Here is a 25200-nt window from a genome sequence, read left to right as displayed (position 1 = left end):
ATTTTAATGCTATGATTGAAGAAAAATTGCTTAAGATTGATGATTTGGCTAGGAACGTTGATAGAATTGCTCTTGATGTTGATGCTTTGAAACTTAGATCTATTCCACCTAAGCATGATACTAATGAGTCTCTTAAAGCCATGAGAATTTCAATTGATGAGTGTAAAGAAAGAGCCGCTAGGATGCGTGCTTCCAAAGATGCCTTTATTAAAACGTGTTCTTCCAATTCCTATGAAAGTAAAGATGAAGATCTAAAAGTTATTGTTGTGTCTCCCATTAAATCTTTATTTTGCAATATGAATCTTGATGAAACTGAATATGATCTTCCTCTACCTAGAAGGCGTTCTAAAAATTCGGAGTATTTAGATCTTCATGATGAAATTGATGAAAGTGGGATTGAAAGAAATAAAAATCTAGATGTTGCTAAACCCACTATATTGGATTTCAAGGAATTTAATTATGAAAATTGCTCTTTGATTTATTGTATTTCCTTGTTGCAATCCGTGCTAAATTTTCCACATGCTTATAGTCGAAATAAAGCCTTCACCGAACATATTGTTGATGCCTTGATGCAATCTTATGAAGAAAAACTTGAGTTGAAAGTTTCTATCCCTAGAAAACTTTATAATGAGTGGGAACCAACTATTAAAATTAAAATTAATGATTATGAGTTTTATGCTTTGTGTGATTTGGGCGCTAGTGTCTCTACTATTCCCAAGACTTTGTGTGATTTACTAGATTTCCGTAATTTTGATGATTGCTCTCTAAACTTGCATCTTGCGGATTCCACTATTAAGAAACCTATGGGAAGAATTAATGATGTTCTTATTGTTGAAAATAGGAATTATGTGGCCGTAGATTTCATTGTTCTTGATATAGATTGCAATCCTTCTTGCCCTATTATTCTTGGTAGACCTTTCCTTAGAACGGTTGGTGCGATTATTGATATGAAGGAAGGGAATATTAGATTTCAATTTCCATTAAAAAAGGGCATGGAACACTTTCCAAGAAATAAAATAAAATTACCATACGAAACTATCATGAGAGCCACTTATGGACTGCCTACCAAAGATGGCAATAGCTAGATCTATTCTTGCTCGTTATGCCTAGCTAGGGGCGTTAAACGATAGCGCTTGTTGGGAGGCAACCCAATTTTATTTTTATTCCTTGATATTTTCTCCTGTTTAGAAATAAATAAATTATTTAGCCTCTGTTTAGGTTGTGTTTTTTTGTGTTTAATTAGTGTTTGTGCCAAGTAGAACCGTTGGGAAGACTTGGGGAAAGTCTTGTTGAACTTGATGTAAAAAAACAGAAATTTAGCGCTCACGAGAACTGCTGACATTTTTATTTAAAGAGTGTTATTTAGTTAATTATTTTTTAAGATGATTAATAGATAAATTCCTCACGTCCAGCAATTTATTTTAGAATTTTTGGGGTTCCAGATCTTGCGCTAGCTACAGATTATTACAGACTGTTCTGTTTTTGACAGATTCTGTTTTTCATGTGTTGTTTGCTTATTTTGATGAATCTATGGCTAGTAAAATAGTTTATAATCCATAGAGAAGTTGGAATACAGTAGTTTTAACACCAATATAAATAAAGAATGAGTTCATTACAGTACCTTGAAGTGGTCTTTTGTTTTATTTCATTAACGGAGCTCACGAGTTTTCTATTTTGAGTTTTGGGTTGTGAAGTTTTCAAGTTTTGGGTGAATTCTTTTGATGGATCATGGAACAAGGAGTGGAAAGAGCCTAAGCTTGGGGATGCCCATGGCACCCCCAATATAATCCAAGGACAAAAAAAGGCAAAGCTTGGGGATGCCCCGGAAGGCATCCCCTCTTTTCGTCCACTTCCATCGGTAATTTACTTGGAGCTATATTTTTATTCACCAACATGATATGTGTTTTGCTTGGAGCGTCTTGTGTTATTTGTGTATTTTTTGTTAGTATGCCACAATCATCCTTGATGTACACAGCTTTTGAGAGAGCTATACACGAATTAAAATTTGATAGAATACTCTATGTGCTTCACTTATATCTTTTGAGCTAGATAATTTTACTCTATGAGCTTCACTTATATCTTTTGAGCTAGATAATTTTGCTCTATGTGCTTCACTTATATCTTTTGAGCTAGATAATTTTGTTCTATGTGCTTCACTTATATCTTTTGAGCTAGATAATTTTGCTCTATGTGCTTCACTTAGATTTTTAGAGCACGGGTGGTGGATTCGTTTAAAAGAACTATTGATCTCTCATGCTTCACTTAAATTATTTTGAGAGTCTCTTAATAGCATGGTAATTTGCCTAATAATAATATGCTTGGTATTCTAGATTTGTGAAACTTTCTTTTGAGTGTGTTGAATACTAAGAAAAGATTGAAGCATGATAATTGTTGTGAGATATGGAGGTGATAATATTAAAGTCATGGTAGTTGAGTAGTTGTGAGTTTAAAGAATACTTGTGTTGAAGTTTGTGATTCCCGTAGCATGCACGTATGGTGAACCGTTATGTGATGAAGTTGGAGCATGATTTATTTATTGATTGTCTTCCTTATGAGTGGCGGTCGGGGACGAGCAATGGTCTTTTCCTACCAATCTATCCCCCTAGGAGCATGCGCGTAATACTTTGCTTTGATAACTTCTAAATTTTTGCAGTAAGTATATGAGTTCTTTATGACTAATTTTGAGTCCATGGATTATACGCACTCCCACCCTTCCACCCTTGCTAGCCTCTCTAATACCGCGCAACTTTCGCCGGTATCATACACCTACCATATACCTTCCTCAAAACAGCCACCATACCTACCTACTATGGCATTTCCGTAGCCATTCCGAGATATATTGCCATGCAACTTTCCATCATCTAGTTCATCATGACACATCCATCATTGTCATATTGCTTAGCATGATCATGTAGTTGACATAGTATTTGTGGCAAAGCCACTGTTCATAATTTTCATACTAGTCACTCTTGATTCATTGCATATCCCGGTACACCGCCGGAGGCATTCATATAGAGTCATATCTTGTTCTAAGCATCGACTTGTAATTGTTGAGTTGTAATAAAAATAAAAGTGTGATGATCATCATTATTAGAGCATTGTCCCAGTGAGGAAAGAATGATGGAGACTATGATTCCCCCACAAGTCGGGAGGAGACCCCGGACGAAAAAAAGAGGCCAAAGAGGCTGAAATAAAAAAATAGAAAGGCCATAAAAAAAGAGAAAAGGCCCAAATAAAAAATGAGAGAAAAATAGATAAGGGACAATGTTACTATCCTTTTACCACACTTGTGCTTCAAAGTAGCACCATGATCTTCATAGTAGAGAGTCTCTCATATTATCACTTTCATATACTAGTGGGAATCTTTCTATAGAACTTGGCTTGTATATTCCAATGATGGGCTTCCTCAAATTGCCCTAGGTCTTCATGAGCAAGCAAGTTGGATGCACACCCACTTAGTTTCTTTTTGAGCTTTCATATACTTATAGCTCTAGTGCATCCATTGCATGGCAATCCCTACTCACTCACATTGATATCTATTGATGGGCATCTCCATAGCCCATTGATACGCCTAGTTGATGTGAGAATATCTTCTCCTTTTTTGTCTTCTCCACAACCACCATTCTATTCTACTTATAGTGCTATATCCATGGCTCATGCTCATGTATTGCGTGAAGATTGAAAAAGTTTTGAAAAAGTTAGAGTATGAAACAATTGCTTGGCTTGTAATCGGGGTTGTGCATGATTTAAATACTTTGTGTGGGGAAGATGGAGCATAGCCAGACTATATGATTTTGTAGGGATAACTTTCTTTGGCCATGTTGTTTTGAGAAGACATAATTGCTTTGTTAGTATGCTTGAAGTATTATTATTTTCTATGTCAATATAAACTTTTGTCTTGAATCTTTCTAATCTGAATATTCATACCACAATTAAGAAGATTTGCATTGAAATTATGCCAAGTAGCACTCCGCATCAAAAATTCTCTTTTTATCATTTACCTACTCGAGGACGAGCAGGAATTAAGCTTGGGGATGCCTGATACGTCTCCAACGTATCTATAATTTTTGATTGCTCCATGTTATATTATCTACTATTTTGGACTATATTGGGCTTTATTTTCCACTTTTATATTATTTTTGGGACTAACCTATTAACCGGAGGCCCAACCCAGAATTGCTGTTTTTTGCCTATTTCAGTGTTTCGGATAAACATAATATCAAACGGAGTCCAAACGGAATAAAATCTTCGGAAACGTGATTTTCTCACCGAACATGATCCAGGAGACTTGGACCCTACTGCAAGGGATCAAAGAGGAGTTCACAAGGGTGGGGGCGCGCCCTAGCCTGCCTCATGGGCCCCTCGGTGCTCCACCGATGTACTCCTTCCTCCTATATATACACACGTACCCCCAAACGATCAGAACAGGAGCAAAAAACCTAATTCCACTGCCGTAACTTTCTATATCCACGAGATCCCATCTTGGGGCCTGTTCCGGAGCTCCACCGGAAGAGGGCCGTCATCACGGAGGGCTTCTACATCATCCTAGCCCCTCCGATGAAGTGTGAGTAGTTTACCCCAGACCTTCGGGTCCATAGTTAGTAGCTAGATGGCTTCCTCTCTCTCTTTGAATCTCAATACAAAGTTCTCCCCCTCTCTCGTGGAGATCTATTCGATGTAATCTTATTTTTGCGTGTGTTTGTTGAGACCGATGAATTGTGGGTTTATGATCAAGTCTACTCTGAATAATATTTGAATCTTCTCTGAATTCTTTTATGCATGATTGGTTATCTTTGCAAGTCTCTTCGAATTATCCGTTTGGTTTGGCCAACTAGATTGGTAGTTCTTGACATGGTAGAAGTGCTTAGCTTTGGGTTCGATCTTGCGGTATCCTTACCCAGTGACAGAAGAGGCAACAAGGCATGTATTGTATCGTTGCCATCAAGGATAACAAGATGGGGTTTATTTCATATTGCATGAATTTATCTCTCTACATCATGTCATCTTGCTTAAGGTGTTACTCTGTTTTTAACTTAATACTCTAGATGCATGCTGGATAGCAGTCAATGAGTGGAGTAATAGTAGTAGATGCAGAATCGTTTCGATCTACTTGTCACGGACGTGATGCCTATATACATGATCATGCCTAGATAATCTCATAATTATGCACAGTTTTATCAATTGCTCAACAGTAATTTGTTCACCCACCGTAGAATACTTATGCTCTTGAGAGAAGCCACTAGTGAAACCTATGGCCCCCGGGTCTATTCTCATCATATCAATCTCCATCACTTTTATATTGTTTTGCTATTTACTTTTCTTTTTACTTTTTTACTTTGCATCTTTATATCAAAAATACCAAAAATATTCTATCTATCATATCTCACTCTCGTAAGTGACCCTGAAGGGCTTGACAACCCCTAATCGCGTTGGCTGCGAGTAGCTGTCGCTTTGTGCAGGTATGAGGGACTTGAGCGTGGGCTCCTACTGGATTGATACCCTAGTTCTCAAAAACTGAGGGAAATACTTACGCTACTCTGCTGCATCATCCCTTCCTCTTCGGGGAAAACCAACGCAAGCTCAAGACGTAGCAAACACTTTGCTGTAGATATTAAGTTTCCAGGGGTGGTTGAATTGACAACTCAGTTGCTAATGCTTGAGAATATTCTTTGGCTCCCCTTGTGTCGAATCAATAAATTTGGGTTGAATACTCTACCCTCGAAAACTGTTGCGATCCCCTATACTTGTGGGTTATCAAGACTATTTTCTAGCGCCGTTGCCGGGGAGCATAGCTCTATTATTTGAGTCACTTGGGATATATATCTTCTTATCATTATGAAGAACATGAAAGACCCAAGAACCAAGATTTATCCCTCAACTACGAGGGGAGGTAAGGAACTGCCATCTAGCTCTGCACTTGATTCACCTTCTGTTTTGAGTAAGCTTGTGACACCTACACCTGCTTCTGCTTTTCGTTCTGATATGTCGCATGTTATTGATGATGCCACTTCTGCTATGCACGATACTTATGATGAAACTACCTCTATGCCTGATACTACTGTGCCACTTAGTGAATTTCTTGATGAACAACTTGCTAGAGCTAGAGAAATTGAAAATATTGAATCTGGTGATACTGATGAAAGTGATGATGAAGAATCACTTGTTATTCCTAAGGGTTATGTTTTTGATCAAGAAGCTTCTTTAGCTATTTTAGCTTGCAAAAATAGAAATGAACTCAAAAGGTTATTAGCTAAATGGAGTAAGCAATCTCTAAATGCTAGAATGAAACCTGACCCAACTTTTGCTACTTCACCTATCTTTGTTACTGATAAGGATTATGAATTCTCTGTTGATCCTGATATAATTACTTTGGTTGAATCTGATCCTTTTCATGGTTATGAATCTGAAACTGTTGTGGCACATCTTACTAAATTGAATGATATAGCCACCCTGTTCACTAAAGATGAGAGAACTCGTTACTTTTACATCCTTAAAATATTTCCGTTCTCATTAAAGGGAGATGCTAAGATATGATTTAATTCTCTTGATCCTGGTTGTGTGTGTAGTCCCCAGGATATGATTTATTACTTCTCTACTAAATATTTCCCTGCTCATAAGAAACAAGCTGCTTTAAGGGATATATATATAATTTTGTGCAAATTGAAGAAGAGAGTCTCCCACAAGCTTGGGGGAGGCTTCTCCAATTACTTAATGCTTTGCCTGACCATCCTCTTAAGAAAAATTAAATGCTTGATATCTTTTATAATGGACTAAACGATGCCTCCAGAGATTACCAAGATAGTTGTGCTGGTTCTGTTTTCAGGGAAAGAACACCGGATGAAGCTGAAATTCTATTGAATAATATGTTGGCAAATGAAAATAATTGGACACCTCCGGAGCCAGTTCCTGAGCCTATTCCTAAACCAACTCCGAAGAAGAGGGGTATTCTATTTCTCAGTCCTGAAGATATGCAAGAGGCAAAGAAATCTATGAAATAAAAGGGTATTAAAGCTGAAGATGTCAAGAATTTACCTCCTATTGAAGAAATACATGGTCTTAATTTACCACCTGTTGAAGAAACATATAATCTTAATCCATTACCTAAATCTTAATCCATTACCTATTGAAGAAACTCATGGTCTTGATAACTCGACACAGGTAGTAAAGGTAAATTCTCTCTATAGATATGATAAAGCTGTAATCCCATTTACTAAGTTTGCTAGCCCATGCTTAGATGAGTTTGATAAATTTATGGCTAAGCAAGAAGATTTTAATGCCTATTTTGGCAGACAATTGAAATACAATTCAAATATGCTTGAACACTTGGGTGATTATATGGCTAATGTCAAAGGTGAACTTAAACTTATTAGTAAGCATGCTTCTGTGGTTACCACTCAAGTAGAACAAGTACTTAAAGCTCAAAATGATTTGCTCAATGAATTGAATAATAAGAATAATGATAATGATGTTAGAGTTATGACTAGAGGTGGTAGAATGACTCAGGAACATTTGTATCATGAAGGCCATCCTAAGAGAATTGAGCAAGATTCTCAGAGAAATAATACAGATGCACCTAGTTCTTCTAAAAAGAAGAAAAAAGAAAAATGATAGGACTTTGCAAGCTTCTAGTGATCCTATTGTTGAAACACCTGAGAATCCAAATGATATTTCTATTTCTGATGCTGAAACACAATCTGGTAATGAACCTGAAACTAGTAATAATGCTAATAATAATGTTCATGATGATGCTCAACCTAGTAATGATAATGACATAGAAATTGAACCTGCAGTTGATCTTGATAACCCACAATCAAAGAATCAACGTTATGATAAGAAAGACTTTGTTGCTAGGAAACATGGTAAAGAAAGAGAGCCTTGGGTTCAGAAACCCATGCCTTTTCCTCCCAAACCATCCAAGAAAAAGGATGATGAGGATTTTGAGCGCTTTGCTGAAATGATTAGACCTATCTTTTTGCGTATGCGATTGACTGATATGCTCAAAATGAATCCTTATGCTAAGTACGTGAAAGATATTATTACAAATAAAAGAAAGATACCGGAAGCTGAAATTTCCACCATGCTTGCTAATTATACTTTTAAGTGTGGAATACCAAAGAAACTTGGAGATCCAGGAGTACCCACTATAGCATGCTCCATTAAAAGAAATTATGTTAAAACTGCTTTATGTGATCTTGGAGCCGGTGTTAGTGTTATGCCTCTCTCTTTATATCGTAGACTTGATTTGAATAAGTTGACACCCACTAAAATATCTTTGCAAATGGCTGATAAATCAACTGCTATACCTGTCGGTATTTGTGAGGATGTGCCTGTTGTAGTTGCAAACGTTACTATTTTAACGGACTTTGTTATTCTTGATATTCCCGAGGACGATAGTATGTCTATTATTCTTGGAAGCCCCTTTTTGAATACTGCAGGGGCTATTATTGATTGCACTAAAGGCAATGTCACTTTTCATGTTAATGGTAATGAGCACACGGTACACTTTCCGAGGAAACAACCTCAAGTTCATAGTATCAACTCTATTAGAAAGATTCCATCGATTATATTTGGAGGTTTTGAATTTCCTCTTCCTACTGTCAAGAAGAAATATGATATTCTTATTATTGGGGATGTGCATATCCCCGTTGAGGTAACATAGTGTTATTCGAAATTTCTCCGGTTCCATGTTATTCGGAATGAGTTCGTTAACAAGACTTGATCAACCTTGTTAATGGATTCCTTTTGATGACCATGAGATGGATGAAACTAGAAGGCACAACCTTCTGTACCCCACTTTTCCTTTCTGTTATTTATATTAAATAAAATAAAAACAAATATTTTTCTGTCTGTTATCTTATTATCCGTGAAATGTAAAAATACCTCGAAAATAAAATTTCTCCAAATGCCCTGAAATTTAAATATGATTTTTTCCCGAATATTTGAGAATATTTGGCACTGAGAACACAGCAGGGGGTCAACCACCTGCCCACGAGGGTGGAGGGTGCGCCCTATCCCCTGGGCGCGCCCCCTGCCTCGTGGGCCCATGCTGGCCCTCCTCCACTTATTCCTGCACCCACACACTTATTCTTCCTCCCACAAACACGAATATCCAGCTCAAGCATGAGTTCTATCTCATCTTGCTGCCATTTTCGATCTCCTTACCCAAAGCACCTCTCTCAAAACTGCTTGGGGAGATTATTCCTCGGTATGTGACTCCTCCATTGGTCCAATTAGTTTTTGTTCTAGTGCTTTATTCATTGCAAATTTTTGCTGCTTAGGTGACCCTGTTCTTGAGCTTGCATGTCAAATTTATATGGTCAAAAGTAGTTTTGATGCATGATATAGGTCCTAGGCACTTGTAGGAGTAGTTGCTATCAATATTATTAAGTTTGGTTTACTTTTATTTTGAAGTTACTAAAAAATTTCAGAATTTTTTAGAGGAAGAAATATGCATAGGAAAATGTTCCAAGGTGGTTCTTCAAGGAAGCAAGGACCCAGGCTTGCAATGCGTGATGCTGATGATGAGCCACCAAGAGACGCTCCAGTGCGTCCTTGTGAATGGCCTTCTGAGAACTTTATGGATCGAGCGGGAATTAAGAACGCATATTTGCGTAACGCTGATCTTGTGAGCTTCGAGGAAGAAAAGTGCAGCCAGTATCACAATCTCACTAGTTCCTTTGTGAGGAGGTTTGAATTTTCAACTTCACGTAATTCTCCAACTGTCCTGTTTGATCTTTATGAAAATTCTTACACTATGGACTTGGAGGATTTTACCACTGTTTGCAAACTTCCACAATGGGGTAGTATAAAGGATCCTCGCAAATCTGAATGTATAGATTTTCTTGCTAGTATAACTATGGGGGAATCTAGAGATATAACACAAGCCACCATAGGGAGCATTCACTTTCCTGCTATACATTATTTTGCTCTCTTCATAGGTAGATGCATTAATGGTAAAGATGAGGCATGTCACATGTGTGTCCCAGACCTCAGTATTCTTAGGAGTGCTGTGTTAGGAGACAAATCTTATAATTTGGGAGCCATTGTTGCACGTAGGTTGCATCTTAATAGATTTAATGGAGATTTCTTTGGAGTAATTTATGCAACCCGCATAGCTAATTTTCTTGGTATAGACATACGCGAAGATGATATTGAATTACCTCCTGCTTACCTAGACTTTAATGCTATGGTTCACCACCAGTTTGTCGAGAGGAATGAATCACCTCTCCAGTATCGACTAATCTTTGACAGACGCCGTGCTGTCCATATTACTCTCCCTGCTCCTGCCTTCTTTGATCATCAAGCAAAAGGAAGATATACTATTACCAGAGATGAGGCAGATGAGTACGAGAGGAGAGAGGAAGCCGCTCGTCGCCACGCTGCAGCTCAGCAGGCGATAGCCGCTGCATCTCAGTACGACCCCAACTACTCTTATGGATATCCGCCAGGCCACCCATGGCCATAGACCAACTTAGGCCAAAAGCCTAAGCTTGGGGGAGTACGTATTTCCCGACGACATTACATTTATGTTCACACACTCATTGCTAGATGTCGTTGTTCATACTTTTTCATTGTCTCATCCATGCTAGTTTATTTCCCTTTTTATGCTTTATTCTTGTGTGTTTAATAAACCTTAAGAAAAACCAAAAAAATTAGTTGTAGCTTTTAGTTAGTTTACTTTCCATGCTTGTAGTAGTAATTAAAAAGAAAACCCAAAAAGATTTCCTGTTCTTCTTTTGCTTGTTGGGAGCTTTCCCGTGTAAATAGTTTTATTTCTTTTCTTTTCTTTGGGGGTCGATAGGAGAAGACCATAATTAAATTGTTGAAGTGGCTCTTATATGCATTATTGTTGATCTGACAAAAGAGCCCATATTGCCTTGTCTTCTCCTGTTTATTGAATGCATGCAGATTCTAGCTTAGTCCAATGCACGTGCACCATTATTATTATTCACATCGTTTGGTCGTGCAAGTGAAAGGCAATAATGATGATTATATGATGGACTGACTGAGATGAGAAAAGCTGGTATGAACTCGACCTCTTTTGTTTTTGTAAATATGATTAATTCATCGTTCTTGATTCAGCCTATTATGAATAAACATGTTTGCAATGACAACTAGAGATCATAGTTTCTTGTGCCATGCTTGATTAGCTATGAGTTATAATGGTTTACCTTGCATGCCAACATGCTATTGAGATAGTTATGATATGGTATGATAGGGTGGTATCCTCCTCTGAATGATTTAAGTGACTTGACTTGGCGCATGTTCACGCATGCAGTTGAAACAAAATCAACATAGCCTTCACGATATTTATGTTCATGGTGGATTATATCCTACTCATGCTTGCACTCAGTGTTGATTAATTTTAATGCATGTTCATGACTGCTGTCGCTCTCTAGCTGGTCGCTTCCCAGTCTTTTGCTAGCCTTCACTTGTACTAAGCGGGCATACTGCTTGTGCATCCAATCCCTTAAACCCCAAAGTTATTCCACATGAGTCCACTATACCTACCTATATACGGTATCTACCTGTCGTTCCAAGTAAATTTGTATGTGCCAAACTCTAAGCCTTCAAATAAATATCCTATTTTGTATGCTCGAATAGCTCATGTATCAACTAGGGTTGTCCGTATCTTCCATGTTAGGCGGGTTATTCTCAAGAGGAGTGGACTCCGCTCCTCACTCACGAGGTAAATGGCTGGTCACCGAGATGCCCAGTCCCATGCTTTATGCAAACTTAATCAAAATAATTGCAAACAAAACTCCCCCTGGGACTCTTGTTAGTTGGAGGCACTTGTTGTTTCAAGCAAGCCATGGATTGATGCTTGTTGATGGAAGGGGGAGTATAAACTTTACCATTCTGTTTGGGAACCGCCTATAATGTGTGTAGCATGGAAGATATCGCCATCTCTTGGTTGTTATGTTGACAATGAAAGTATACCGCTCAAAGTATTATTCACCTCTGTTTCAAAACCGAGATCTGGCACCTCTACAAATCCCTGCTTCCCTCTACGAAGGGCCTATCTATTTACTTTTATGTTGAGTCATCCTCCTCTTATTAAAAGCACTAGTTGGAGAGCACCGCTGTCATTTGCATTCATTACTGTTAGTTTACATTGGGTATGACTTGACTGGATCTCTTTTACCATGAATTACAATGTCTAGTCAGTCCTTGGTCTTTAAAGGTGCTCTGCATTTATGTTTTGCGGTCTCAGAAAGGGCTAGCCAGATACCATCTTGTTATATCATATTATGATTGTTTTGAGAAAAAGTTGTCATCCGAGATTTATTATTATGGCTCGCTAGTTGATTGTGCTATTGATATGAGTAAACTTGAGGCCTATGCATTATTGCGAATGTGGTTAGTTATAATCTTTGCTGAAAACTTGAATGCTGGCTTTACATATTTACAACAACAAGAGCAAACAGAGTTTGTAAAAGTTTTTCTTTATCACTTTCAGTTTGTCAACTGAATTGCTTGAGGACAAGCAAAGGTTTAAGCTTGGGGGAGTTGATACGTCTCCGTCATATCTACTTTTCCAAACACTTTTGCCCTTGTTTTGAACTCTAACTTGTATGATTTGAGTGGAACTAACCCGGACTGACATTGTTTTCAGCAGAATTACCATGGTGTTATTTATTTTCAAAAACAAACGTTCTCGGAATGACCTAAAACTTCACGGAGCCACTTTTCAGAAAATACGAAAAATACCTGCAAAAGATGAAGGCCAGGGGGCCCACCACCTCCCCACGAGGGTGGGGGCGCGCCTGCCACCCTAGGGCGCGCCTACCACCCTAGGGCGCGCCCCCTACCTCGTGGGCCCCCTGTTGCCTCTCCGACTCCAACTCCAACTCCATATATTGAGTTTCGGGGAGAAAAAAATCAGAGAAAATAAATCATCGCGTTTTACGATAGGGAGCCGCCGCCAAGCCCTAAAACCTCTCGGGAGGCATGATCTGGAGTCCGTTCGGGGCTCCGGAGAGGGGAATCCATCGCCATCGTCATCATCAACCATCCTCCATCACCAATTTCTTGATGCTTACTGCCGTGCGTGAGTAATTCCATCGTAGGCTTGCTGGACGGTGATGGGTTGGATGAGATCTATCATGTAATCGAGTTAGTTTTGTTAGGTTTTGATCCCTAGTATCCACTATGTTCTGAGATTGATGTTGCTATGACTTTGCTATGCTTAATGCTTGTCACTAGGGCCCGAGTGCCATGATTTCAGATCTGAACCTATTATGTTTTCATCAATATATGAGAGTTCTTGATCCTATCTTGCAAGTCTATAGTCACATATTATGTGTTATGATCCGTTAACCCCGAAGTGACAATAATCGGGATACTTACCGATGATGACCGTAGTTTGAGGAGTTCATGTATTCACTATGTGTTAATGCTTTGTTCCGGTACTCTATTAAAAGGAGGCCTTAATATCCCTTAGTTTCCGTAAGGACCCCGCTGCCACGGGAGGGTAGGACAAAAGATGGCATGCAAGTTCTTTCCCATAAGCACGTATGACTATGTTCGGAATACATGCCTACATTATATCAATGAACTGGAGCTAGTTCTGTGTCACCCTAGGTTATGATTGTTACATGATGAACCGCATCCAGCATAATTCTCTATCACCGATCCATTGCCTACGAGCTTTCCATATATTGTTCTTCGCTTATTTACTTTTCCGTTGCTATTGCTATCATCACTACAAAATACCAAAAACATTACTTTTACTACTGTTACCTTTTGTTACGTTACTACTACTATCATATTACCTTGCTACTAAACACTTTTCTGCATATATTAAGTTTCCAGGTGTGGTTGAATTGACTAATACTTGAGAATATTCTTTGGCCCCCCATGTCGAATCAATAAATTTGGGTTGAATACTCTACCCTCGAAAACTATTGCGATCCCCTATACTTGTGGGTTATCAGGTCCCTGTACGAGCAGGGTTGGTCTCCTTCAATGATGTGACTCAGGCGGAGGACTCCCCCAATCCGTCCAGGGGGAGTGAGTGTGCCTGGTCCCCTATCTGATAAGAGGCGTTGGATTTTCAGTCCACCCGTTCCTCCGAGGGCTTCTAGAGTATTATGGCCTTTAGCTGCATAACTTCACTCCCGCCTCTATCCTGCACATCGCAGGTTATGTTGCTTTATGCGAGCTATTTCTGGGTGTTGAAGCCTGAGGGAGTCCTGGATTAGGGGGTCTCCGGGTAGCCGGACTATATCCTTTGGCCGGACTGTCGGACTATGAAGATACATGATTGAAGACTTCGTCCCGTGTCCGGATAGGACTATCCTTGGTGTGGAAGGCAAGCTTGGCAATACGGATATGTAGATCTCCTCCCTTGTAACCGACTCTGTGTAACCCTAGCCCCCTCCAGTGTCTATATAAACCAGAGGGTTTAGTCCGTAGGACAAGGACAATCATACCATAGGCTAACTTCTAGGGTTTATCCTCTATGATCTCGTGCTAGATCAACTCTTGTAATACTCATATCATCAAGATCAATCAAGCAGGACGTAGGGTGTTACCTCCATCAAGAGGGCCCAAACCTGGGTAAACATCGTGTCCCCCGCCTCCTGTTACCATCCGCCTTAGATGCACAGTTCGGGACCCCCTACCCGAGATCCGCCGGTTTTGACATCGACATTGGTGCTTTCATTGAGAGTTCCTCTGTGCCGTCACCGTAAGGATTGATGGCTCCTTCGATCATCGGTAACGATGCGGTCCAGGGTGAGGTTTTCCTCCCCGGACAGATCTTCGTATTCGGCGGCTTCGCACTGCGGGCCAACTCGCTTGGCCATCTGGAGCAGATCGGGAGCTACGCCCCTGGCCATCAGGTCAGGTTCGGAAACTTAAACTACACCGCCGACATCCGTGGAGACTTGATCTTCGATGGATTCGAGCCCATGTCAGGTGAACCGCATAGTCATAACGAGCATGATTTAGCTCTGCCGTCAGACAGTGTTCGGGAGATCACACTTGCAACTACTTCAGCCTTCAATCCGGAGCAAATTGCGCCATCTGAGGACGAGGGGATAGACCCCACCATGGAGGCCGCACTCTCAGTGGCGATGGAGCCGGATACTGACTTCACCCCTTACGAGAGCCGTGTTGCCAAACCACTGGATCCGTCCCCAGCCACGGACTCCGAGCCGCCCGCATTCGTGCCTATCGAATTTGATTGGGCGCCGATCATGGAGTTCACCTCCGCTGATATTTTTAAGCACTCACCTTTCGGCGACGTGCTAAATTCATTAAGGTCCCTCTCCTTGTCAAGAGATCCTTGGCCGAACTATGTCCGGCTAGAATGGGATGTGGACGACAAAGAAATTCGCTGCCCACCCACCACCCACTTAGTAGCCTCTATCGACAATTTAACCGACACGCTCGATTTCGACTCTGAAGACATCAACGGCATGGACGATGATGCAGGAGAGGAATAGGAACCAGTGCCCACAAGGCGTTGGACAGCCACTCCACCACATGACATATACATGGTGGATACACCCAAAGAAAACAATGACGAAGAATAGCAGGATGAAGCGAAGAATAGCTCCTTTGGGAAGCAAACAAAGCGTCGGCGTAGACGCCGCTCCAAATCCCGCCTCGGCAAAAACAGCGATAACATCGCAAGAGAAAATAACACTCCAGTCAACTCTAGAGGAAACGACGACCACATTGACCCAGTGGCAAAGCACGATGAAACCGCAAACGGCAAACATAGTACGTATCCGATGTCCGAACACGGTGACGTCAAGGATAAAGCTCATCAACCTCCCTCCAGGGAGGAAAACAGTCCGGACGAAGATGCACACATCATCCTGGAAAGGCAGTTGGAACAAGAGAACCTCCATAGAAGGCTTATTGTCACAGCGAGAAGTCTGAAGACGCAGAAGCAAAGGCTTAAGGCTGCACAAAATATGCTCAGCAACATATGGAACAAAAAGTGCTGGACAACAAAGAAAAGTACGGTGGAAGTTACCACACAAAGAGCTATCCAACGCGCAAGCTACTGCCTGAATTCGATGATGAGGCCTTAGAGCCCGCACAGCTGAAAACTAAAACGGTTAACCGACCGGATCAACCACCTTGTGGCCACGATAGAGTGGCTAACAAAGCCGCACATAAGTCAACACACGATCTATGTGAGGACTTGTGCCAAAAATCTAGTATGACCAGATCCATTTATGGATCTAGGAAGCGCGCTTCGGCACAAAATCAAAACCGAATACTACAACCGTCTAAACGCCATGATACATCCAAATACAGGGGTGCCGCTCACCCCCTATGTTTCACCGATGAGGTGCTGGACCACGAAATTCCAGAAGGATTCAAACCAGTGAACATAGAGGCATACGACGGGACCACAGACCCTGGGGGCCTGGATAGAGGACTTTATCCTCCATATCCACATGGCAGCGGAGACGATCTCCACGCCATCAAATACTTGCCCCTCAAGCTTAAAGGACCAGCTGGGCACTGGCTGAAAAGCCTCCCTGAAAACTCAATTGGAAGTTGGGAGGAGCTTGAGGATGCTTTTCTGGCTAATTTTCAAGGTACCTACGTCCGACCTCCGGATGCAGACGATTTAAGTCATATAATTCAACAGCCCAGAGAGTCAGCCCGAAAGCTTTGGAACAGGTTTCTCACTAAGAAGAACCAAATCGTCGACTGCCCGGATGCCGAAGCCTTAGCAACTTTCAAACACAGCGACCGAGACGAATGGCTCGCCAGACACCTCGGCCAAGAAAAACCAAGAACAATGGCAGCCCTGACAAGCCTCATGACCCGCTTTTGCGCAGGCGAAGATAGCTGGTTAGCCCGCAGTAGCACCAGCGACCCAATCACATCCGAAGTTAGGGATGGCAATGGAAAACCACGCAGTAAAAGCAAGCGTCGGAATAAAGAAGACAGCCCAGATAATACAGCGGTAAATGCCGGATTCAGGGGCTCTTGACTAGGTCAGCGGAAACAACCTTTCAAAGGCAGCAGAGATGGACCGTCCAGCCTAAATAAGATTCTAGACAAATTATGTCAGATTCATGGCACCCCCGATAAACCTACAAATCACACCCACAGAGAATGATGGGTCTTCAAGCAGGCCGGTAAGCTAAACGCCGAACACAAGGGGAGGGAGACACCAAGCGAAGACGAGGACGAACCTCGCCAGCAAAGCACTGGAGGACAGAAAAAATTCCCACCAGAGGTTAAAACAGTAAACATGATCCACGTGACGAAGAGGAGAAGCAAACATGCACTCCAAGAGATAAGCGCCGTAGAGCCCGTCACCCCAAGTTCAACCCCTGGTTGGCCTACTCGATCACTTTTAATCATAGGGATCACCCGACAAGCATCCGGCATGAAGGATTGACTGCCTTGGTGTTAGACCCAATAATAAACGGATACCATCTCACACGAGTCCTTATGGACGGCGGCAGTGGTCTAAATCTGATATATCAGGACACAATCCGCAAAATGGGGATAGACCCGACAAAAATCAGCCACAGTAATACTACCTTCAAGGGAGTAATACCAGGCCCAAAGGCCCACTCCACGGGCTCTCTATTACTAGAGGTTGTATTCGATTCTCCCGACAACTTCCGAAGCAAAAAGTTAACCTTCGACATTGCTCCATTCCAAAGCGGCTATCAAGCACTACTCGAAAGAGCGGCTTCCACTCGTTTTAATGCAGTACCGCATTATGCTTCTCTCAAGCTTAAGATGCCCGGTCCACGTGGCATCATCATCATTAGCAAAAATATTGAGCATTCTCTACGCGCAGAAGAACATGCGGCGGCTTTAACATCCGAGCACTAGACAGCCTCACCAACCAGAATAAATGACAGGTCACCAAGACGCAGACACGGTTAGACGAGTCCGGCACATCACTAGATATACATGAGATTGGTTCGTTGGTTAAACCCTCATAGACGATACGAGGGGCTTCCCGCGTGTAATCAGGGCTAGTTTGGCACAACTTAACTTATCTTGAATTTTAAATGGTTTATCGAGAATAACCAATTTTTTGGCACGACAACTTTCACCTAAGTTCTTCTCTTTTACAGATGACAATCGTGCTACAGCCTTCCAGGACATGGCACAACAGAGACACATGCACAGACGTGCAGCAGGGACCCGCTCAAAGGTTTCTTTTCAGATTAAGACCATGCGTAAACCTTTTTTACTGTCTCTTGTTGTTCACATCCTACGGATACTCAATACAACCGAGAAGGATGCTGACGTTATTGGCATTTCGCCACGTCAGAATATTGCACGTACTTGGACACTTCGGGTTTATTATTAAGGGCATTGTTCAGCCTGGCATATGTTATGAAGACTGAATACCTTAGGGAGTGTTCGACATCACGAGTTTGGCCTTATATACATCATCTCCGAATCATGTCTTTGGTCAAATGTTGGGTTTGCCCGGCTCCCGTTTTTTTCTACCTTATGTTCCGCTCTATTGGCTAAGGTGGCACCGGGAGAACTACTGCGATTGTGCCCTGGTTCATCTGGATGAGCACCTCAGTAGAGAAAGCCGAAAACTGACTGTCATGATAAAGCGCAAGACTGGTCAACCACTCGATGAATTAGCGGAATCTTCGGGATTCCTCCGCATTAACGAAGGGCCGTTTCCCGGTCATGTACGTACGCGCCCCGTATTCGGACGAGCACGGAAGTACCAGGGGCTATATAGTAGTCCCACCGTCAAACTCCTATGGCTAAGTGAAAGTGTTAAAGCAATATAGTCCAATTGCCTCGTTCGCTGCGCTACCACCTCCTTAATGGACCAAGACGTTGGATCAAGTGTGACTACGCGTTTTTTGCCAACACCCCCGCATTATATGCGTGGGGGCTGAAGCCGACGACTGCAAACTTTCAGGTTATATACACATATACATAAACGGCCGCACAGGAGGCATCATAATACTTTCAGGCAAAAGTATAAACACAACCTTCATAAGTCAATAAAACATTGTTTTTACAATGGGAATACATGTCACTAGAACATTATATTCTTCTAACATTGAGCCTCTATTGAACGAGTGCCTTCAAGGACTTCTTCAAAGTAGTGCTCGGCAGATACTCGGCCTACGGCCGAACTCTGGGTTGCAATAGCGGCGGCCTCCATCTTTGCCCAGTATGTTTTGACATGGGCAAGTGCCATCCGCGCACCCTCTATGCACGCCGACCTCTTCATAGCGTCGATGCGCGGCACAACACCAAGGAATTGTTGCACTAAACTAAAATAACTATTCGGCCTTGGCCCTTCCGGCCACAGATGATCCACAACAGACCTCATGGCAAGTCCCGACAACCTATGGAGCTCGGCCCACTCGGCCATTCTCTCATTCAACAGCAACAGACGCACTGGAACATGGAACTATGACCAGAACAACTTTTCTACTTCATGATCTTTTTGATCCTTGAAGTACTCGGCCGCATCAGCAGCACTTGCCGCCAAATCCACGTACGCGTCTGTAGAACTCCATAGTTGATCAAGAGGGGGATACTTTGGATCTCCGAACTTCGTCCGCAACAAAAAGGGCTTCCTAGCCGCGATATCTCCAGCTTGACGCAGCTCCTCCTTCATTGCTCTGATTTTAGAGTGGGCTTCCTTGGCTGCAACCATGGCCTTCTCCAGGTCCGTCGCCTTCGCTCGGTTTTCTTCTTCAAGAAGCTGGTAACGGTCGGTGGCATCTTTCAACTCAACGGCCATCTTGGCCATTTTTTTCTTGCTTTGGCAATGAGCAGCCTGTTCGGCCCTCAGCTCTTCGACCGCCTTTAGAGCAGCTGCATCACTATTCCTGGCTTGTTCCTTGGCTCGGGCAAGTTCCGCCCGAAGGGTATCCATGGCGGCAGCTCCATCTGCAGTCACAACGTATTAAAGATACTAGCATCATGCTCCTCTTACCATGTGTTGATCATAGGAGAAATCACATACCCTGTGCCTCGTTGAGCCGCTTGTTGACAAGCACGATGTCGGCATTGAAGGAAATATGCCCTAGAGGCAATAATAAAGTTATTATTTATTTCCTTATATCATGATAAATGTTTATTATTCATGCTAGAATTGTATTAACCGAAAACATAATACATGTGTGAATACATAGACAAACAGAATGTCACTAGTATGCCTCTACTTGACTAGCTCGTTAATCAAAGATGGTTATGTTTCCTAACCATGAACAAAGAGTTGTTATTTGATTAACGAGGTCACATCATTAGTTGAATGATCTGATTGACATGACCCATTCCATTAGCTTAGCACCCGATCGTTTAGTATGTTGCTATTGCTTTCTTCATGACTTATACATGTTCCTATGACTATGAGATTATGCAACTCCCGTTTGCCGGAGGAACACTTTGTGTGCTACCAAACGTCACAACATAAATGGGTGATTATAAATGAGCTCTACAGGTGTCTCCAATGGTAGATGTTGGGTTGGCGTATTTCGAGAATAGGATTTGTCACTCCGATTGTCGGAGAGGTATCTCTGGGCCCTCTCGGTAATGCACATCACATAAGCCTTGCAAGCATTGCAACTAATGAGTTAGTTGCGGGATGATGTATTATAGAACGAGTAAAGAGACTTGCTAGTAACGAGATTGAACTAGGTATTGGATACCGACGATCGAATCTCGGGCAAGTAACATACCGATGACAAAGGGAACAACGTATGTTGTTATGCGGTCTGGCCGATAAATATCTCCATAGAATATGTAGGAGCCAATATGGGCATCCAGGTCCCGCTATTGGTTACTGACCGGAGATGTGTCTCAGTCATGTCTACATTGTTCTCGAACCGTAGGGTCCGCACGCTTAACGTTACGATGACAGTTATTATGAGTTTATGCATTTTGATGTACCAAAGTTAGTTCGGAGTCCCGGATGTGATCACGGACATGACGAGGAGCCTCGAAATGGTCGAGACATAAAGATTGATATATTGGAAGCCTATGTTTGGATATCGGAAGTGTTCCGGGTGAAATCGGGATTTTACCGGAGTACCGGGAGGTTACCGGAACCCCCCCCCCCGGGAACCATATGGGCCTTAGTGGGCTTTAGTGGAAAGGTGAAAGGGGCAGCCCAAGGTGGCTGCGCACCTCCCCCCTCCCCTAGTCCTATTAGGACTAGGAGAGGTGGCTGGCCCCCCTCTCTCTCCCCCCCCCTTGAGGAATCCTATTCCAACTAGGATTGGGGGGGGGGGAATCCTACTCCCAGAGGGAGTAGGACTCTCCTGGCGCGCCCCAAGGCTGGCCGCACCTCTCCCCCCTTGCTCCTTTATATTTTGAGGAAGGGGACACCCCTAGACACACAAGTTGATCCTTGAGATCGTTCCTTAGCCGTGTGCGGTGCCCCCTGCCACTATATTCCACCTCGATCATATTGTAGCGGTGCTTAGGCGAAGCCCTGCGATGGTAGAACATCAAGATCGTCACCACGCCGTCATGCTGACAGAACTCTTCCCCGACACTTTGCTGGATCGGAGCCCGGGGATCATCGTCGAGCTGTACGTGTGCTAAGAACTCGAAGGTGCCGGAGTAACGGTGCTTGGATCGGTCGGATCGGGAAGACGTACGACTACTTCCTCTATGTTGTGTGATTGCTTCCGCAGTCGGTCTGCGTGGGTACGTAGACAACACTCTCCCCTCTCGTTGCTGTGCATCACCATGGTCTTGCGTGTGCGTAGGAAAATTTTGAAATTACTACGTTCCCCAACAGTGGCATCCGAGCCTAGGTTTTATGGTTTGATGTTATATGCACGAGTAGAACACAAGTGAGTTGTGGGCGATATAAGTCATACTGCCTACCAGTATGTCATACTTTGGTTTGGTGGTATTGCTGGACGAGACGACCCGGACCAACCTTACGCGTACGCTTACGCGAGACCGGTTCCCCCGACGTGCTTTGCACACAGGTGGCTTGCGGGAGACAGTCTCTCCAACTTTAGTTGAACTAAGTGTGGCTACGCCCAGTCCTTGCGAAGGTTAAAACGGAGTCTATTTGACAAACTATCGTTGTGGTTTTGATGCGTAGGTGAGATTGGTTCTTGCTTAAGCCCGTAGCAGCCACGTAAAACTTGCAACAACAAAGTAGAGGACGTCTAACTTGTTTTTGCAGGGCATGTTGTGATGTGATATGGTCAAGGCATGATGCTGAATTTTATTGTATGAGATGATCATGTTTTGTAACCAAGTTATCGGCAACTGGCAGGAGCCATATGGTTGTCGCTTTATTGTATGCAATGCAATCACGATGTAATGCTTTACTTTATCACTAAGCGGTAGCGATAGTCGTGGAAGCATAAGATTGGCGAGACGACAACGATGCTACGATGGAGATCAAGGTGTCGCACCAGTGACGATGGTGATCATGACGGTGCTTCGGAGATGGAGATCACAGGCACAAGATGATGATGGCCATATCATATCACTTATATTGATTGCATGTGATGCTTATCTTTTTATGCATCTTATCTTGCTTTGATTGACGGTAGCATTATAAGATGTTCTCTCACTAAATTATCAAGAAGTGTTCTCCCTGAGTATGCACCGTTGCGAAAGTTCTTCGTGCTGAGACACCACGTGATGATCGGGTGTGATAGGCTCTATGTTCAAATACAACGGGTGCAAAACAGTTGCACACGTGGAATACTCAGGTTATATACTTGACGAGCCAAGCATATACAGATATGGCCTCGGAACACGGAGACCGAAAGGTCGAGCGTGAATCATATAGTAGATATGATCAACATAGCGATGTTCACCAATGAAACTACTCCATCTCACGTGATGATCGGACATGGTTTAGTTGATTTGGATCACGTGATCACTTAGAGGATTAGAGGGATGTCTATCTAAGTGGGAGTTCTTAAGTAATTTGATTAATTGAACTTAAACTTATCATTAACTTAGTACCTGATAGTATCTTGCTTGTTTATGTTTGATTGTAGATAGATGGCTCGTGATGTTGTTCCATTGAATTTTAATGCGTTCCTTGAGAAAGCAAAGTTGAAAGATGATGGTAGCAATTACACGGACTGGGTCCGTAACTTGAGGATTATCCTCATTGCTGCACAGAAGAATTACGTCCTGGAAGCACCGCTGGGTGCCAGGCCTGCTGCTGGAGCAACACCAGATGTTATGAACGTCTGGCAGAGCAAAGCTGATGACTAGATAGTTCAGTGTGCCATGCATTACGACTTAGAATCGGGACTTCAACGACGTTTTGAACGTCATGGAGCATATGAGATGTTCCAGGAGTTGAAGTTAATATTTCAAGCAAATGCCCGGATTGAGAGATATGAAGTCTCCAATAAGTTCTATAGCTGCAAGATGGAGGAGAATAGTTCTGCCAGTGAGCATATAGTCAAAATGTCTGGGTATAATAATCACTTGATTCAGATGGGAGTTAATCTTCTAGATGATTGCGTCATTGACAGAATTCTCCAATCACTGCCACCAAGCTACAAGAGCTTCGTGATGAACTATAATATGCAAGGGATGAACAAGACTATTCCCGAGCTCTTCGCAATGCTGAAAGTTGAGGAGGTAGAAATCAAAAAGGAGCATCAAGTGTTGATGGTCAACAAGACCACTAGTTTCAAGAAAAAGGGCAAAGGGAAGAAGAAGGGGAACATCAAGAAGAACAGCAAGCAAGTTGCTGCTCAAGAGAAGAAACCCAAATCTGGACCTAAGCCTGAAACTGAGTGCTTCTACTGCAAGCAGACTGGTCACTGGAAGCGGAACTGCCCCAAGTATTTGGCGGATAAGAAGGATGGCAAGGTGAACAAAGGTATATGTGATATACGTGTTATTGATGTGTACCTTACTAATGCTCGCAGTAGCACCTGGGTATTTGATACTGGTTCTGTTGCTAATATTTGCAACTCGAAACAGGGACTACGGATTAAGCGAACATTGGCTAAGGACGAGGTGACGATGCGCGTGGGAAACGGTTCCAAAGTCAATGTGATCGCGGTCGGCACGCTACCTCTACATCTACCTTCGGGATTAATATTAGACCTAAATAATTGTTATTTGGTGCCAGCGTTGAGCATGAACATTATATCTGGATCTTGTTTAATGCGAGACGGATATTCATTTAAATCAGAGAATAATGGTTGTTCTATTTATATGAGTAATATCTTTTATGGTCATGCACCCTTGAAGAGTGGTCTATTCTTATTGAATCTCGAGAGTAGTGATACACATATTCATAATGTTGAAGCCAAAAGATGCAGAGTTGATAATGATGGTGCAACTTATTTGTGGCACTGCCATTTAGGTTATATCGGTGTAAAGCGCATGAAGAAACTCCATACTGATGGACTTTTGGAACCACTTGATTATGAATCGCTTGGTACTTGCGAACCGTGCCTCATGGGCAAGATGACTAAAACACCATTCTCCGGTACTATGGAGAGAGCAACAGATTTGTTGGAAATCATACATACAGATGTATGTGGTCCGATGAATATTGAGGCTCGTGGCAGATATCATTATTTTCTCACCTTCACAGATGACTTAAGCAGATATGGGTATATCTACTTAATGAAACATAAATCTGAAACATTTGAAAAGTTCAAAGAATTTCAGAGTGAAGTTGAAAATCATCGTAACAAGAAAATAAAGTTTCTACGATCTGATCGTGGAGGAGAATATTTGAGTTACGAGTTTGGTGTACATTTGAAAAATTGTGGAATAGTTTCGCAACTCACGCCACCCGGAACACCACAGCGGAATGGTGTGTCCGAACGTCGTAATCGTACTTTACTAGATATGGTGCGACCTATGATGTCTCTTACTGATTTACCGCTATCATTTTGGGGATACGCTCTAGAGACGGCCGCAATCACGTTAAATAGGGCATCATCAAAATCCGTTGAGACGACGCCTTATGAACTGTGGTTTGGCAAGAAACCAAAGTTGTCGTTTCTGAAAGTTTGGGGCTGCGATGCTTATGTGAAAAAGCTTCAACCTGATAAGCTCGAACCCAAATCGGAGAAATGTGTCTTCATAGGATATCCAAAGGAAACTATTGGATACACATTCTATCACAGATCCGAAGGCAAGACTTTTGTTGCTAAATTCAGAAACTTTCTGGAGAAGGAGTTTCTCTCGAAAGAAGTGAGTGGGAGGAAAGTGGAACTTGACGAGGTAACTGTACCTGCTCCCTTATTGGAA

Source organism: Triticum aestivum, chromosome 6A, assembly GCF_018294505.1.
Source record: "Triticum aestivum cultivar Chinese Spring chromosome 6A, IWGSC CS RefSeq v2.1, whole genome shotgun sequence".
In the NCBI taxonomy this organism is placed as follows: Eukaryota; Viridiplantae; Streptophyta; class Magnoliopsida; order Poales; family Poaceae; genus Triticum; species Triticum aestivum.
Note: the sequence above shows the minus strand (reverse complement) of the source record.